Source organism: Bidens hawaiensis, unplaced genomic scaffold, assembly GCF_021521415.1.
Source record: "Bidens hawaiensis isolate Kalapana, Puna unplaced genomic scaffold, B.hawaiensis_p1.1 tig00008077_1, whole genome shotgun sequence".
In the NCBI taxonomy this organism is placed as follows: Eukaryota; Viridiplantae; Streptophyta; class Magnoliopsida; order Asterales; family Asteraceae; genus Bidens; species Bidens hawaiensis.
This window is the reverse complement of record NW_027491570.1, coordinates 642,570-656,943: the sequence shown is the minus strand read 5'-3', so window position 1 is coordinate 656,943 and position 14,374 is coordinate 642,570. Positions and strand designations below refer to the sequence as shown.

The following is a 14,374-nucleotide window of genomic DNA, read 5'->3' as shown; positions in this document are numbered from 1 at the left end:
AATCAGGTAATCGAACTTTCATTTTTGTTCCAATCTTAGATATTTTACCTGGATAGCAGGTAATCTAGGTTTTTTTTAATTTTTCAATGTTTTTACTTTGCATAATAACTTTTAAAGGTTGCGAAAATTATTAAAAATGCAAAATATAATTTTAAAATTCCGAAAATTTGCAAAAAAAGTTCGGAAATTTGAGGTTTGGGGTTAGAATGGGTCAAGGTCGGAACGGGTCAAAACGGGTTTCGGGTCAGTTTTTTTTAACCAACGAATCAACACATTTTCAACACGTTACAGCTCGTTTTAACAGCAAAAGCTCGTTTAAGCGATTTTTTCAGTTCATTTCAGCACCTAACAGCTCGTTTAAGCGGTTTTTCAGTTCGTTTCAGCACCTAACAGCTCGTTTAAGCGGTTTTTCAGTTCGTTTAAGCACCTAACAGCTCGTTTAAGCGATTAGGTGCTGAAACGAACTGAAAAACCGCTTAAACGAGCTGTTAAATGCTGAAACAAACTGAAAAATCGCTTAAACGAACTGTTAAGTGCTGAACGAACTGAAAAATCGCTTAAATGAGCTGTTAAGTGCTGAAACGAACTGAAAAAGTCGCTTAAACGAGCTTTTGCTATTAAAACGAGCTGTAACGTGTTGAAAACGCGTTGATTTGTTGGTTAAAAAAAAACTGACCTGAAACCCGTTTTGACCCGTTCCGACCTTGACCCGTTCTAACCCGAACATCAATTTTCCGAACTTTTTTTTGCAAATTTTCGGAATTTTAAAATTATATTTCGCATTTTTACTAATTTTCGCAACCTTTAAGAGTTATTATGCAAAGAAAAAACATTGAAAAATTAAAAAAAAAAACCTGATTAGAACAAAAATGAAAGTTCAATACTTGATTGAAATAAAAATTTTTATCAATGACCTGATTTGAACAACTCCTAAAATTAGTTACTATTTTATGGAATAATTCATGTTTATTATATCCGTCCGGTGTATTAAGTGTAGTGGTATTATGCTGGTACAGCTGGCATGCCACTATTTTGGTTTTAGTAATTCACCATGTATCATGAAACCCACTCAACCTTCACTTCACTGATCGATCATTCCATTCCATTCCATTCCGTTTGTATAATATAATTCCATCAACCAGCTCCAACTTCTTTTGTAAGTAAGAATCTCTGTAAAATTTCATCAACAGGTTCACATAACATAATTTCGTAATTTGCTAGGGTTTGGATGATCGGGCTGCTGGAACGATTACTGTAATTGCATGCGAACTTGTTTAAACCACGAGTGGATGATTTTGTGCTTTGTATTTTGAAATTAGGTGAATGTGACGTGTGCTTACTTGCTTCAAAATGAAGCTTAATCGGAAGGCGTGCGTTTTGTGTTAAATGTATATGCATTACAAAGTGCCATTTAGGGGAATCAACGAGCCGAGCTCAAGCCAGGATCGTTTCGAGCTCTTTTTTTAAAGCTCAAGCTCGCCCCATGAGTCGTTTTTCTCGAGGCTCGAGCTCGGCTCCTTAGTTTATTATTTGTTAGTTAACTTTTATAAGTATATTTTTATTTTGAGAAAAATATTTAAATAGTCAAAGATTGGTCAAGCTCGTTTGTAGGACCTTAAGTGAGCCAAAGCGCAGCTTGAGTCGGCTGTGCAGTGTAAAATTAATAGTTAAAACTTCAAAGGCTCAATGAGCCTAAACGATCTACCCATACAAGGCTCGAGCTCGGGCTTGACAGCTAAACAAGCTTTATTTAATTAAGGCTCAGGCTTGGTTCGTTTGCGCACCTACTCAGTGTTTTATTGGGGTTTAGCATGCTTCAATTCTTGTCTTTTGCATCACTGGTCTTAAATTAATTGGTTTTAGCTACTGCATTCAGATAATATGGAAGAAGCAGGACCTAGCAACAAGGAGAAGCCTTCAAATGAATCAACAAATCTTGACTTAACCGATGACGAAGAAGACGATGATATGATGGATGCGCGGTCGGTTAAAGATGATTTTGATGAACCGACTTTAAAGACCTTTACTAAAAGGGCATCAACGTCGTTTTTTAAACACTATGGTCTTATCAGTCATCAGATCAACTCCTTCAATGACTTCATCAAAGTAGGCATTCAGAATGTGTTTGACTCCATTGGTGAGATAATTGTTGAACCAGGGTATGATCCATCAAAGAAGGGTGATCAATGGAAATTTGCTTCGGTTAAATTTGGGAAGGTGACTCTCGAGCGCCCTAGGTTTTGGACCGGAGAAAAGTTTACAGCTGATAGTGGTAAAGATTACCTCGAGTTCTTGCCCCGACATGCCCGTCTTCAAAATATGACTTACTCGTCCAGAATGAAAGTTCATATAACAAAAGAGGTAAAAGATTATACGCATATGTTCTTGTTGATTTCTGTTGTAAGTTATGTTCTTAAACATCTGCCATGTGCCTGATTTCATGTTTTTGGTGTAATAAAAGCCAATATGATGCAGTCATAGCGTGTTGGATTGTTCAACTCAAACATGGCTCGTATTTTTATTTGTGTTGAAAACATCAACCCTAACCCGAACACACTTAAAATCGTGTAAGTGTATAACCTGAACATGACCCGTTTAACCCATTTATTTAAACGTGTCAAAAAGGTTGACAGGTGATAACCAAGGTGTAAATGTGTTAATCGAATTGGTGGGTTGCAAAAAATGGGTTGAACAGGTTAGTAGGTTCAATTTGTGTAGCCAAACAGGTTGGCGGGCCTACCTGTTTGGCTGTTTTACTAAACGAGTTAAGCAGGTTAACCCGATTACGACCTGTATAATTAAACATGTCAGACCTAACACGACCTATTGTTTAAACGGGTTCGATAAGCCAACCAACCACCTGATTATTTTCGCGTTGTGGTCGTGTCAGTTTGGAAATTGCCACCCTTAATCTGATGCATTATGAACTTATGCTTGTCCTTGTGGATCTGATCTGTGAACATGTGTTAATTGTATAACATATCAGATTTACACTCAAGAGCTTGTTAGAAGTGACAAATTTAAAACTGGAAAAGAAAAGTTTCTTGACAAGAAAATCATAAATAATGAGGAGCGGGAAGTGTATATCGGAAGGATTCCCGTGATGGTTAAATCTGACTCGTGCTGGATGAGTGGAGCCGACAAAGACGACTGCGATTATGACCAAATTGGCTATTTCATAATCAAAGGAGCCGAAAAGGTAGCAATATATACACTTCCATCTATTATTATTATTTACTTCACAATAAACTTATGTTTCATAAATGCTTTTGCAGACTTTTATTGCACAAGAGCAGCTCGGGTCTAACAGAGTTTGGGTGTCGGGCGCTCCAAATTGGCGTGCAACATACCGTTCTGTTCACAAGAAAAAACGAGTTTATGTGAAACTAACAGGCACTCCAAAACCTGAAGATATTGTAGGTGGGGCCCAAATGATAGCAGTATATATGTTAAGCTTAACAGATATGCCGATATGGATTCTGTTTTTTGCCCTTGGGGTATCTTCAGACAAAGAAGTAGTTGACCTGATTGATGCTGACATCACTGATGGCAACATTGTAAATATATTAACCGCTTCAATTCACGCAGCTGATAAAAAATGTAAAGAGTTTCGTAAAGAAAGAAACGCATTAAATTATGTTGAAACGCTCCTCAAAGATAGCAAGTTTCCTCCTAAAGAAAGCGTTAAAGAATGTATTGAGAATTATTTATTTCCAAATATCATTGGGTTTGGTAGAAAAGCACGGTATCTTGGGTATATGGTGAAGTGTCTTCTAGAAGGTTATGTGGGTTGAAGAAACGTTGATTATAAAGAAGATTTTAGGAACAAACGGTTGGAATTGGCGGGTGAGTTGCTTGAAAGGGAGTTAAAGATTCATCTTAAACATGCTGAGAAGCAAATGGTGAAGTCATTGCAACGGGATCTTTATCCGGATCGGACCGTGCATCCAATAGAGCAGTATTTGGATTCTGCAATTATTACGAATGGGCTTTCACGGGCTTTTTCAATGGGCTCGTGGTCACATTCTTACAAAAACATGAAGAGAAGTTCTGGTGTTGTGGCTATGCTTAGAAGGGCTAATCCTCTGCAAATGGTTTCTGATATGAGGACACGTCAGCAGGTTTTGTATGCCGGAAAGGCCGGAGACGCGAGATATTCGTAAGTTAGTTTGATCTCAAAAAGTCAATACTGTATTTCTTTGCCTTTTAAAATATTGACCTAAAAAGTCAATGCTGTATCTATTTGCAAATGGTTTCTGATATGAGATGCCATGTAGGGAGATTGTGTCAAAAAAAGAAAAATGATGTGTAGGGTTAACATTCTTTTCTCAAATTTCTAATTCTTTTAAATAAATAATCTAATAAAAAAAATTATAAAACCTATCCTATTAAAAAGGTATCTAATTTGTTTGAACAAATTGAATTTAAGAGATTAAAAACCTCAAAATGGGTAAGGTTTATTGGATTTTAATAATCCCTATTGGCTGATAATAATCCCTATTCATTTTATTGCCACTGACGGTCCCAAATTTAAAAAAGTTGCCCCCCAATGGTCCCCCGTTAAATAGGACTTAAAGGTGTTATACTTTTTTTCCGAATTTCAAACTAATGTTTTAGGGCTTTTGATCGGAAGGAAGACACGAGTAGATTGATGTAAAATTTAGCCTGAAACGGTAATTCAAACGACTTGAATTTTGTTAATTGGAAATTCAAACACCCGAATTGAACATTGTTTCGTCGTTTTGGAGCACCGTTTCGAACTAAGTTTTGAAATTCAGAAAAAAGTATAGCGCCGTTAAGTTCTTTTTAACGGGGGACCATTGGGGGCCAACTTATTTCAATTTCAATTTGGGACCGCCAGTGGCGATAAAATGAATGGGGATTATTATCGGCCAATACCATTCAATAGGAATTCTCCAATAAACCAAATGGGTAATACCATTTTTGTCCAGTTTAGTATTTTCTATTAAAATAATAATATAATAAACGCAAAGAAACTTTACTATGAACAAAGAAAATACATAATTTGTTTGTATAATAAAACTTAGGAGGTTAAAAAAACATTTGATTTAACACTTTGCGCTAGGGGCGTTCACGGTTTGGTTTCAAACCGTGAAACCGCCCAAACCGGTTATCGGTTTGGTTTCGTGGTCGGTTTTTTCTTTAACTTTCGATTGGTCCGTTTCAAAAATTTCAAACCGTACCGAACGGGTTGGTTCACGGTTTATACCGGAAACCGGCCGTATAAAACCGGACCGGACCGTGAGATTTTACAATATGTATTTTATATTTTTTTTAATATAATTTATATTACAATTATTTAAGTATATGTATTATATAAGATACTGTGGGTGTTTCCATTGTCGTGTATCATTAAGTCTAACGAATTATTTGTTGTGTGCTTCCAGAATCCATTCTACATATAACCTTTGCATATTAATTTCATTTTTGCATGTTAATTCCAATATTCTAACTACAATACTAATGTAAATATACCATTTTTTAATTAACAGGTTTAGTTTCTTACATATGTCATTTTATAATTTATGCAGATTTTATAAACTCATAGTAATCCCAAACCGTGAAACCAAGCCGGAACCAAACCGTTAGTAACGGTTTGGTTTGGTTCGGTTTAAATTTTCAACGGTTCGATTTCGGTTTGCGATGGCTTACGGTTTGACCCCAAAACCGTCAAAACCGGACCGTGAACAGAACACCCCTACTTTGCGCATGTGTATGAACTATGGAGCTAGCTATCGATTTCCCGAAACACAGGCTAGTTTCAGGGAAAGATCAATGAAATATGAATATACTGTTTTTGTATTAATCATATTAAACAAAAACAAACTAATTCCCAAATTCAAATACAATATATATTTTTACTGTTAACACAAAGACCCTGATTGCTAGATTATAATCTATAATTCACTTCAAAAGTTACAGGTAGAAAATCTGAATCCAAATTGACATTAGTTTGACCTCAAAAGTCAAATTGCATCTCTTTGCCTTATGCTTATGTGATACATTAAATCTTTGTTTGGTGAATGTAGACACCCGTCTCACTGGGGAAAGATATGCTACCTTTCTACCCCTGATGGTGAAAATTGTGGGTTGGTAAAGAACTTGGCTGCAACTGCTCTTGTTACAACAACGGTTCGGGAAGACCTTTCTGATAAACTGATAGCCTTTGGAATGGAAAAATTGGTGGATGATACCTCAACTTCACTTTTTGGAATGGACAAAGTTTTTGTGGATGGCGAATGGGTTGGGAATTGTAAAAGTTCTGCTTCGTTTGTAGCCGAGTTCAGAAACAGGCGGCGTAGGAAACAAGTACCTCATGAGGTTGGTTAGTTTCTGTTATGTTTTCTATGATTTTAGATTGCATATCATTTACACTGGCCCACATATAGCTAGGCTAGGCTCCTTTAACATACAAGAGCTCGAGCTGGGCTAGTGAGTAGTTTTTCAAGCTCGAGTTTGGCTCGATTATTATTTATTGGGAAAGTGAAGGAATATGAACTGAGTAATAAACATAGGAGGGTGAAACCTTAATATATAGTATATACAAGTAGGAACTGCATACACCTATACTCAGGCCCATGGACCATAAACTAATATAGAACTAGATATACAGCATTTAACAGTTAATCTTTTAAAACTATATATCAGAACTTTGAGAAAAAGAATCAATCACAACCACGTGTTTAGTATTTTTAATAATGTTAACGAACACAAGTTATTAGAGAAAAATATAACTATCAAAAAATTAAATAGGATAAAAGCATATATATAATTTATGGTATAAGGGGTGACTTGATAAAAGGAAACAAATTACATGTGGTAGCTTATACATTGTTTGGCTACCATTCATAACACATGTTTTTCTAATGCATATATAATATATATACATTTTTAATTATTTTTACAAGATATTTTAATTATAATTTTTATATAACTTAATATATATTATTTAGTTATTTTTATCATAATTTATGCATAATAATTAATATATAAATATATAGTTAACAAATTCATCAAAAGTTATATAAGTAATAGGCTCTTTTAGGCTTGCGAGTCAGTTCAAGCTCGATAAGTGAAATGGGTGGGTGGACGGGTTGGATAATGAGTCAAACTCGGTGATGTTTTATTTCCTTATAGTAAGATAACAATTTTAGAGGTTTACTTTATGATCTAATCTCTTTTTCTAAACTGTTGCAGGTTGAAATAAAAAGAGATGCTAAACATAAAGAAGTTAGAATATTTTGTGAGGCTGGAAGGATCTTGCGTCCACTTTTGGTTGTCAAAAACTTACACAAATTCAAGCTTCTAAAAGGCGGAGGTTACTCGTTCCAAGATCTTCTAGATAACGGAGTCGTTGAACTAATCGGGCCTGAAGAGGAAGAAGACTGCTGCACAGCATGGGACGTCAAATACCTCTTTCTAGAAAATGACAATCATACCCCTGGAAAATACACCCATTGTGATCTAGACATGTCATTCATGTTAGGTCTAAGCTGTGGCATTATCCCATTTGCCAATCATGATCATGCCAAACGGGTCCTTTTTCAATCCCAAAAACACAGTCAGCAAGCAATCGGTTACTCAACCACAAACCCCGATATCCGAGTTGATACCCTCGCTCACCAATTATTCCTACCTGCAAAGACCCCTTTTCAAACCGTTCTTTCTGACTGTCTCGAAAAAAGTCAAGTTTTTGGTCAAAGTCAAAAGGGTATGATTCCAAGACCCGAATTCTACAACGGACAATGCGCGATCGTGGCGGTTAACGCTCATCTTGGGTACAACCAAGAGGACTCGTTGGTTATGAATCGCGCGTGTTTAGACCGTGGAATGTTTCGGTCGGAACATACTAGAAGTTACAAGGCGGAGGTGAATAATAATGAAGTTTTAGGGAAGATACATAAGTCCGATGATGCAGTTAACTTTGGAAAGATCCAGAGTAAGATTGGACGGGTCGATAGTCTCGATGATGACGGGTTCCCATTTGTTGGTGCCAATTTGCAGAGTGGTGATATTGTGATCGGTAAATTTACCGAAGCGGGATCGGATCATAGCGTGAAATTAAAGCATACAGAAAGAGGTAAGGTTCGGAAGGTCGTGTTATCAGCAAATGATGAAGGGAAGAACTTTGCTGTTGTATCTCTGAGACAGGTAATGTAGTTATATGTGTGTGTGTGTGTATAAATTTGTTTAGTTGATAATGTAATGGTGGGGTTGGTTTTAGGTACGGTTACCGTGTCTTGGTGATAAGTTTTCAAGTATGCATGGGCAAAAGGGCGTTTTGGGGTATTTGGAATCTCAGGAAAATTTCCCGTTTACGGTGCAAGGTATAGTTCCGGATATTGTGATAAATCCGCACGCATTCCCATCAAGACAAACTCCCGGGCAGATTTTAGAATCTGCCCTGGGTAAGGGGATTGCCTTAGGTGGTTCACAAAGATATGCTACCCCGTTTTCTTCCCTCTCGGTTGATGCCATAACCGACCAGCTTCATAGGTAAAGTGGTCCTTTTAATTTCTGAAATCTGAATTCAGAAATAGATTCTGGTTTTGTTGCACTTTTTCACAATTTTGTCATTTGTAGTATTTCTTTTGTAAAGTGAATGCGGATAGCAGCCTGTCACTCTGTCATATAATCATAGAAAGTTAAAGGTGTGCATGGGTCAGTTTTGGGCTAAAACCGAACCAAAAAGTGAATGTTTGAAAACATTTTGTTTTGGTTTTCACAATGGGTTCCGTTCAGCTTCAGTTTTTTAGGTTTTTTCATTTGGGTTTAAAAATTTTGGGCAATAAAATGGCCCAAAATAATGAATTTGGGCCTAAGTTTTTTTGTTAGTTAATCATTAACTGAGTATTACACTTGTGGGCCTAAAATTTTCAGGTTACACCAGTTATTAATTTCTTTTAAGTTATCTAAAATCAGCTTTTTTTAGTTTCATTCCCATCGGTTCAGTTTCAGCTGTTTGGTATTTCCATTCGAGTTTGAAAACTTTGGGTAAAAAAAATGGCCCAAAATTTTGTTAACTAATAATTAACTGATTATTACACATTTGTACCTAATATTTAGGGTTACACATTTTATTAATTTCTTATAATAACTTAAACTCAGTTTTTTCGGTCTGTACAGTTCTTTCAACGGACTTATGTACGGTACACCCACTGCAAACACTCTTGGTGCTATTGTATATGATGGCACGTCTAGCGCGTTAATAATACAAATAACTGGCTGTTGACTTGTTTGACCTATTTTCCTTAAATTGTTAGGGCCGGGTTTTCGAGATGGGGAAACGAGAGGCTGTATGATGGGCGAATCGGAGATATGGTGAAATCTCTTGTATTCATGGGACCCACATTCTACCAGAGGCTGGTCCACATGTCGGAAGACAAAGTGAAGTTTAGAAACACGGGCCCCGTGCACCCTCTGACCCGACAACCAGTGGCAGACCGTAAACGGTTCGGTGGGATCAAGTTTGGCGAGATGGAGCGGGACTGTCTCATAGCCCATGGAGCCTCGGCTAACCTTCACGAGCGCCTTTTCACACTCAGTGACAGCTCGGAGATGCATGTATGCAGAAGGTGTAAGAGAATGGCTAGTGTCATTAGGAGGTCGGTCCCAGGTGGGCATAAGGTTCGTGGGCCCTACTGTCGGATCTGTGACTCGGCGGAGCATGTTGTGAAGGTTAGTGTCCCTTATGGTGCAAAGTTATTGTCTCAAGAGCTGTTTAGTATGGGGATATCTCTCAAGTTTGATACTGAACTATGCTAAATATGATCTCGCATATGGTAGGCTAATTTATTTAGCCTTTGGTAGAATCGATCATCAATCATGTGAAATAGGAACAACTCTTCTTTTGGTAAAAACGGTTTCGCTGACTTGTACTCCATGCAGTTGTAGTTGTACGTTGATCTAGGTTGTGCAGAACTTGTAGTTTTAGTTATTATGCATCTTTTTTTGTTGATTCCTGTGTGTGTGTGTGTGTTCAAGTAAGAAAATTAACTTGGCCTTCTGGTTTTGAAAAGGATAACCCAACAAAATATACTTAGATTATCCGTCGTTTCCGAAACATATTTGATAGTTAGAGCCACTCATGAGAAGACAAATAGGATTAACCGGCTTAGGTAGCTAGCCTAGCATTTAGCCTGACAAAAAACCTTATAAAGGTTCATTGGGGTCCATGAGCTAATCAAATCAATACACGTGTAAAAAGACAGTCAGCTAAGATGGTTAGACAGTCGGCTACGTGTAAGTGTATATTCCCCCTATTAAGTTGTTAACCCTTTCTTTATCTTAGGTGAAAATATGCTATATATATTTTATAAAGCATGACAGAGATATATACAAATGCAAATGCAATCCACCACAAGAAAATTTGAAAATAAACAACAAATAATGAAAAGGATAACTTGGTAAAGATACTAAAATCAATCTAATTGAGAACATGTCCAAACTGAAGCAGAAAGCAACCTACGAGATTTCCATCCTAAAACAATCTTATTACTCCCACACTCCTCTGCTCTAAACCCATCATTAAACAACCCCAACAACTTTGCCTGACACTGATTAGCAAAGCTTATATTAACCGGTTCGAACCCCGGTTCAGTCATCAACCAATCACCCCACGAACCACCTTCACCTTCACCCTCTTCCCGATACACCCGAGCCACCGACCCCACAATTCGTGGACCCATGAACACCCGTTCCACCAATGCCCTAGCCCGCCCTTGCATTGGAAACCCAGCCTCTAACGAGTCATAAACCGCCGAGTAATGGTGCAACGTGTCCATGAACCGGCCCACGTACCCGCCTTCAACTTTTCGACCTTCTTCTTCGACAACCGTCACTAGTTTGGGGTTTAGACTCTTGGCCCCGGTGAGGAACGAGGCTACAGAAGTTGGTGGTCGGTAGTTGAAGTGTGGGAGATGTAGCATGCAGTTAATGATGATGGCTTCTCCTCGTACTAGCTTTAAGGATGATGGCTTGAAGGTTTCCTCTGCATGGTCTAGTTTGCATTGGTGGAAGGAGAATGGCTGGTTGATTGAAGCCGCGAAAGAAGTTAAACGACGCGCGGTTTCTTGGACGGTGGAGATGGATTTCTTACCGCTTCCTGGTCTTGATAGGGCGGTGATGCGGAGGTAGGGAGGTGGTGATCCATCTTTCCGGGATATTAAAGCTTGCATTAGTGATGCCCATTGAATACCTAAAAAAAAACATATAAAAACGTCAGATTTAGAAAAAAACATTCATATGTTTAAAAACGCTGAAACCTACTCAATAAGGCTGAGGGGTGTGGGGGGCTCTAATGGGGGCTCCAGTGGGGGCTCCAACCAATAATATTATGACGTGTGGCAGAGAGAGAAACTGGATAAGGGGGGTGTTGGAGCCCCCGTTGGAGCCCCTGGCCTTGGTATGGGGGGCTTTAATGGGGGCTTTAATGGGGTATAATTATATAGGAAAAATATTTTTTTTTTTGGGTTTGGTCGGCTCCCAACGGTCAAAAAACCATCAAATCCCGTGCTTTTCTCTCTCTTCTCCCGCTAACCAGCTTGCGCCTGCATGTTTTTCCGTGCTAGCGCCCCGGTTAGCGCCCCGGTGGTGTGGTGTTAGCGCCTGGGGGCGCGAGCGGAGGGGCTCTAGCGCCCCCGTTGAAGCCCCACACCCCTCAGCCTAAGAACCTAAAAATATATATAAAAAAAATAAGAAAACAAAAGAAAATATTAAAATATCATCATCAAATTTTACATTTATTATGAAGTACAAATTTTTGTATTTAATAAAAAATATTCAAATATGATGTGAAGTTATTGAGAATGATGATTGTATTTGTAGTTGTTTAGGGGGGAGGGTTGGTGGAAATCTCATCACACATCCCACCCAATCAAAATATGTCACGTCACCAACCTCAAATCCATCACATTTTGATAGAATTTGGTAGGGGTGGTGTGGTGTGATAGGTTTTGGTATATATACATACATATATATATATATATACATATAGGTTTTTGTATGAGTGAGAGGAGTGTATTTGGGGTGTATATATATGTGTATATATATATATATAGAGAGAGTTCCATCACTCAAACCCATCACTTGCGTGATGAGCATCATGCAACCATACCCATCACGCTTGAAGAAAGGACCGGCGGTGGTTTTCAATTACCCATCACGCGTGATGGGTGGCTTATCACGCACCGCCCCGTCCCCCCTTAAGAGGGGAGAGTTCGAAAGTTATAAATTATTGTATTAAATTTAAAATATGGAAATAGTCTCTTTGTTTTCAAAATATTTTTAAATTTTATAATTTTACAACCAAAATAGTTTCTTTATATATATACTAATTACTAAGCCAACCCCCGGGCCCACCCTCCTGCCAAAGTGTCATGTCATCGACCCCACCATATTGCCATTCTTCCAATGAATGAAGCTTCAAAACCAGCTTTGTTCAAAACCCACCAATCAGTAATGAATCTTAAAACCGGCCGAGGTGGCAACAACGTCCTATTAGGCATACTCTTAATCATGACATTTTCATTTTTATACAATATTTTAACCACAGTTAAAATAATTAACTAACAAATAAACTTAAAACGACAAATAATAAAAAATACTACTACACGTATTATTTTTCCTTTTTATTTTTACTAATCGTATCTTTTTCCCTCAAGTATTAATTAAATAATAAACTCGGTTAGGCTAATATACCTTCCATAATATCGTAATCGATTATGTGAACCCGTCGTTCATTTGCCACCGCTTCAATGATGGCTTGATTCGCAGTAAAATGCCCGAACTTCACATAAGGCGACATGTCTTGTAAGATCTGGAATGCCGCCACCACGTCGGTCTGTTACTATTGTCCATGGCTTCTGCTGCAGCCATCAATAAGTGGACCAATCTCAACCCTTTTAAGTCATTCTTAAAGGGTGGTGAATCAAGATTCTTATGCTCGGTCTTATCGTCCTCGTCTTCGTTCATTTCCAAGTCTAAAAGGTTATGAAAGTTTTCTTGGGGATCAGTCCACCACCGGAGACCAGTCACCCAAGTGGTGGTAATGGTCGTCTTCTCCGGTGGTGGTGCTGTCGGTGGTGGTGGGGCTGCAATGGGATAGATCAAGCTCCGGCAGGTGGTGGTGGTTAAAAACCATTGCCATTTTTAGGCTATTATTATTATTATTATTATTATTATTATTATTATTATTATTATTAGCTTTGGAGGTGGAAAGTATTAGAATTGAGATTGTGTCTGCAGTTGGTTATGCTTTTTATAGAGAGTCAATTTGAAATACTTGGAGAAAACAAGTTATAATATATTAAATCATAACATTGTTACCTAAAGCTTATAAAAATATTATTACTCACTAAGACGGACACTTGCAATACGTTTGTTTCTATTTTATCATTAATTCAGTCTCCATTCACGTTTGAACAATTATTCATATATCTTTAAACCGAGTCACACTTTTTATATTAATATACGTACAATATATCTTGGTTATTGATTTCTCTTGAGTATATATCTGGACTCTTAAATACTTCACTTTTGGACATCTTTGCAAAAAGATATATGAAGTAGAAACGTTTAACAATTAACGGTTGGTTGGTGTTATATTATAGTATCAGTGACATGTGAACATGTAAAAAGTAAAGTACGTGTCAATATTGTATCTGATATTTAAGTGACACCATGTTTTTCGAAAGACGATACTGTATATTTTTGAATGATTAATCGAAGTCCAAAATAAAATTACATACAGGGTTTTGTATATCTTTAACATAAGTTGTTGAATCAAATAAGTCACCCACAAATAAACAATTGCTAATGATGAAGCCCATCAATGGAAGCGATATTAGTAACGGTTCCCTTAATACAAGTTTACAGTAATGCCCCTTGGAAGAATCTTTAGTTTTTAAATGAACAGGTGTGGTGGTCAATTGGTCATAAAGAAGCAGCTTATACATTATATAAAATCGTAACCTTGTCACGTTTTCTAAGTGTATAAATATTACTCTTTCTAGAGTAATCTGGCATACATTTGTCCGAACGCACACTTATCAATGCATCTTATAAATGAGCCTTTAGTATATTTATATAGAACAAGTATGTGTACACGTGTATTTCAGCGGAACAAACGCATTACATGTTTAAAAGTTGTCGTGCGTTGAAGCGTGGGCGTAACAAGAAATCGGTCGGTATCGGTTCGACTCATTATAATAAAGATTTTGTAACCAAAGTTTAAAGTCTAAGTTTTATTGTAAATGTAAAACAATTTTACGACCAAAGTTGTAAGCCTAAAAATATAAAATATTATGACAAAAGTTGAAAGAATTTAATTATCAGAGTTTAGGCGTCAAAAGAC

At 37.4% G+C, this 14,374-nt stretch overlaps 2 pseudogenes across 2 annotated transcripts; one reads left to right on the top strand and one right to left on the bottom strand.

The window, feature by feature from the left end:
* The first annotated feature begins 1,119 nt into the window (after positions 1-1,119).
* Positions 1,120-9,786, top strand: LOC143636877 (DNA-directed RNA polymerases IV and V subunit 2-like; annotated as a pseudogene). Its single transcript, XR_013154330.1, has 8 exons — positions 1,120-1,160; positions 1,877-2,361; positions 2,987-3,199; positions 3,276-4,159; positions 6,051-6,342; positions 7,219-8,172; positions 8,246-8,517; positions 9,285-9,786. The product of XR_013154330.1 is annotated as a DNA-directed RNA polymerases IV and V subunit 2-like (transcript).
* Positions 9,787-10,442: 656 nt separating this feature from the next.
* On the bottom strand, positions 10,443-13,186 carry LOC143636867 (protein NODULATION SIGNALING PATHWAY 2-like; annotated as a pseudogene). Its single transcript, XR_013154328.1, has 2 exons — positions 12,721-13,186; positions 10,443-11,218 (listed from the first exon to the last, which is right to left on the bottom strand). The product of XR_013154328.1 is annotated as a protein NODULATION SIGNALING PATHWAY 2-like (transcript).
* Positions 13,187-14,374: the final 1,188 nt, after the last annotated feature.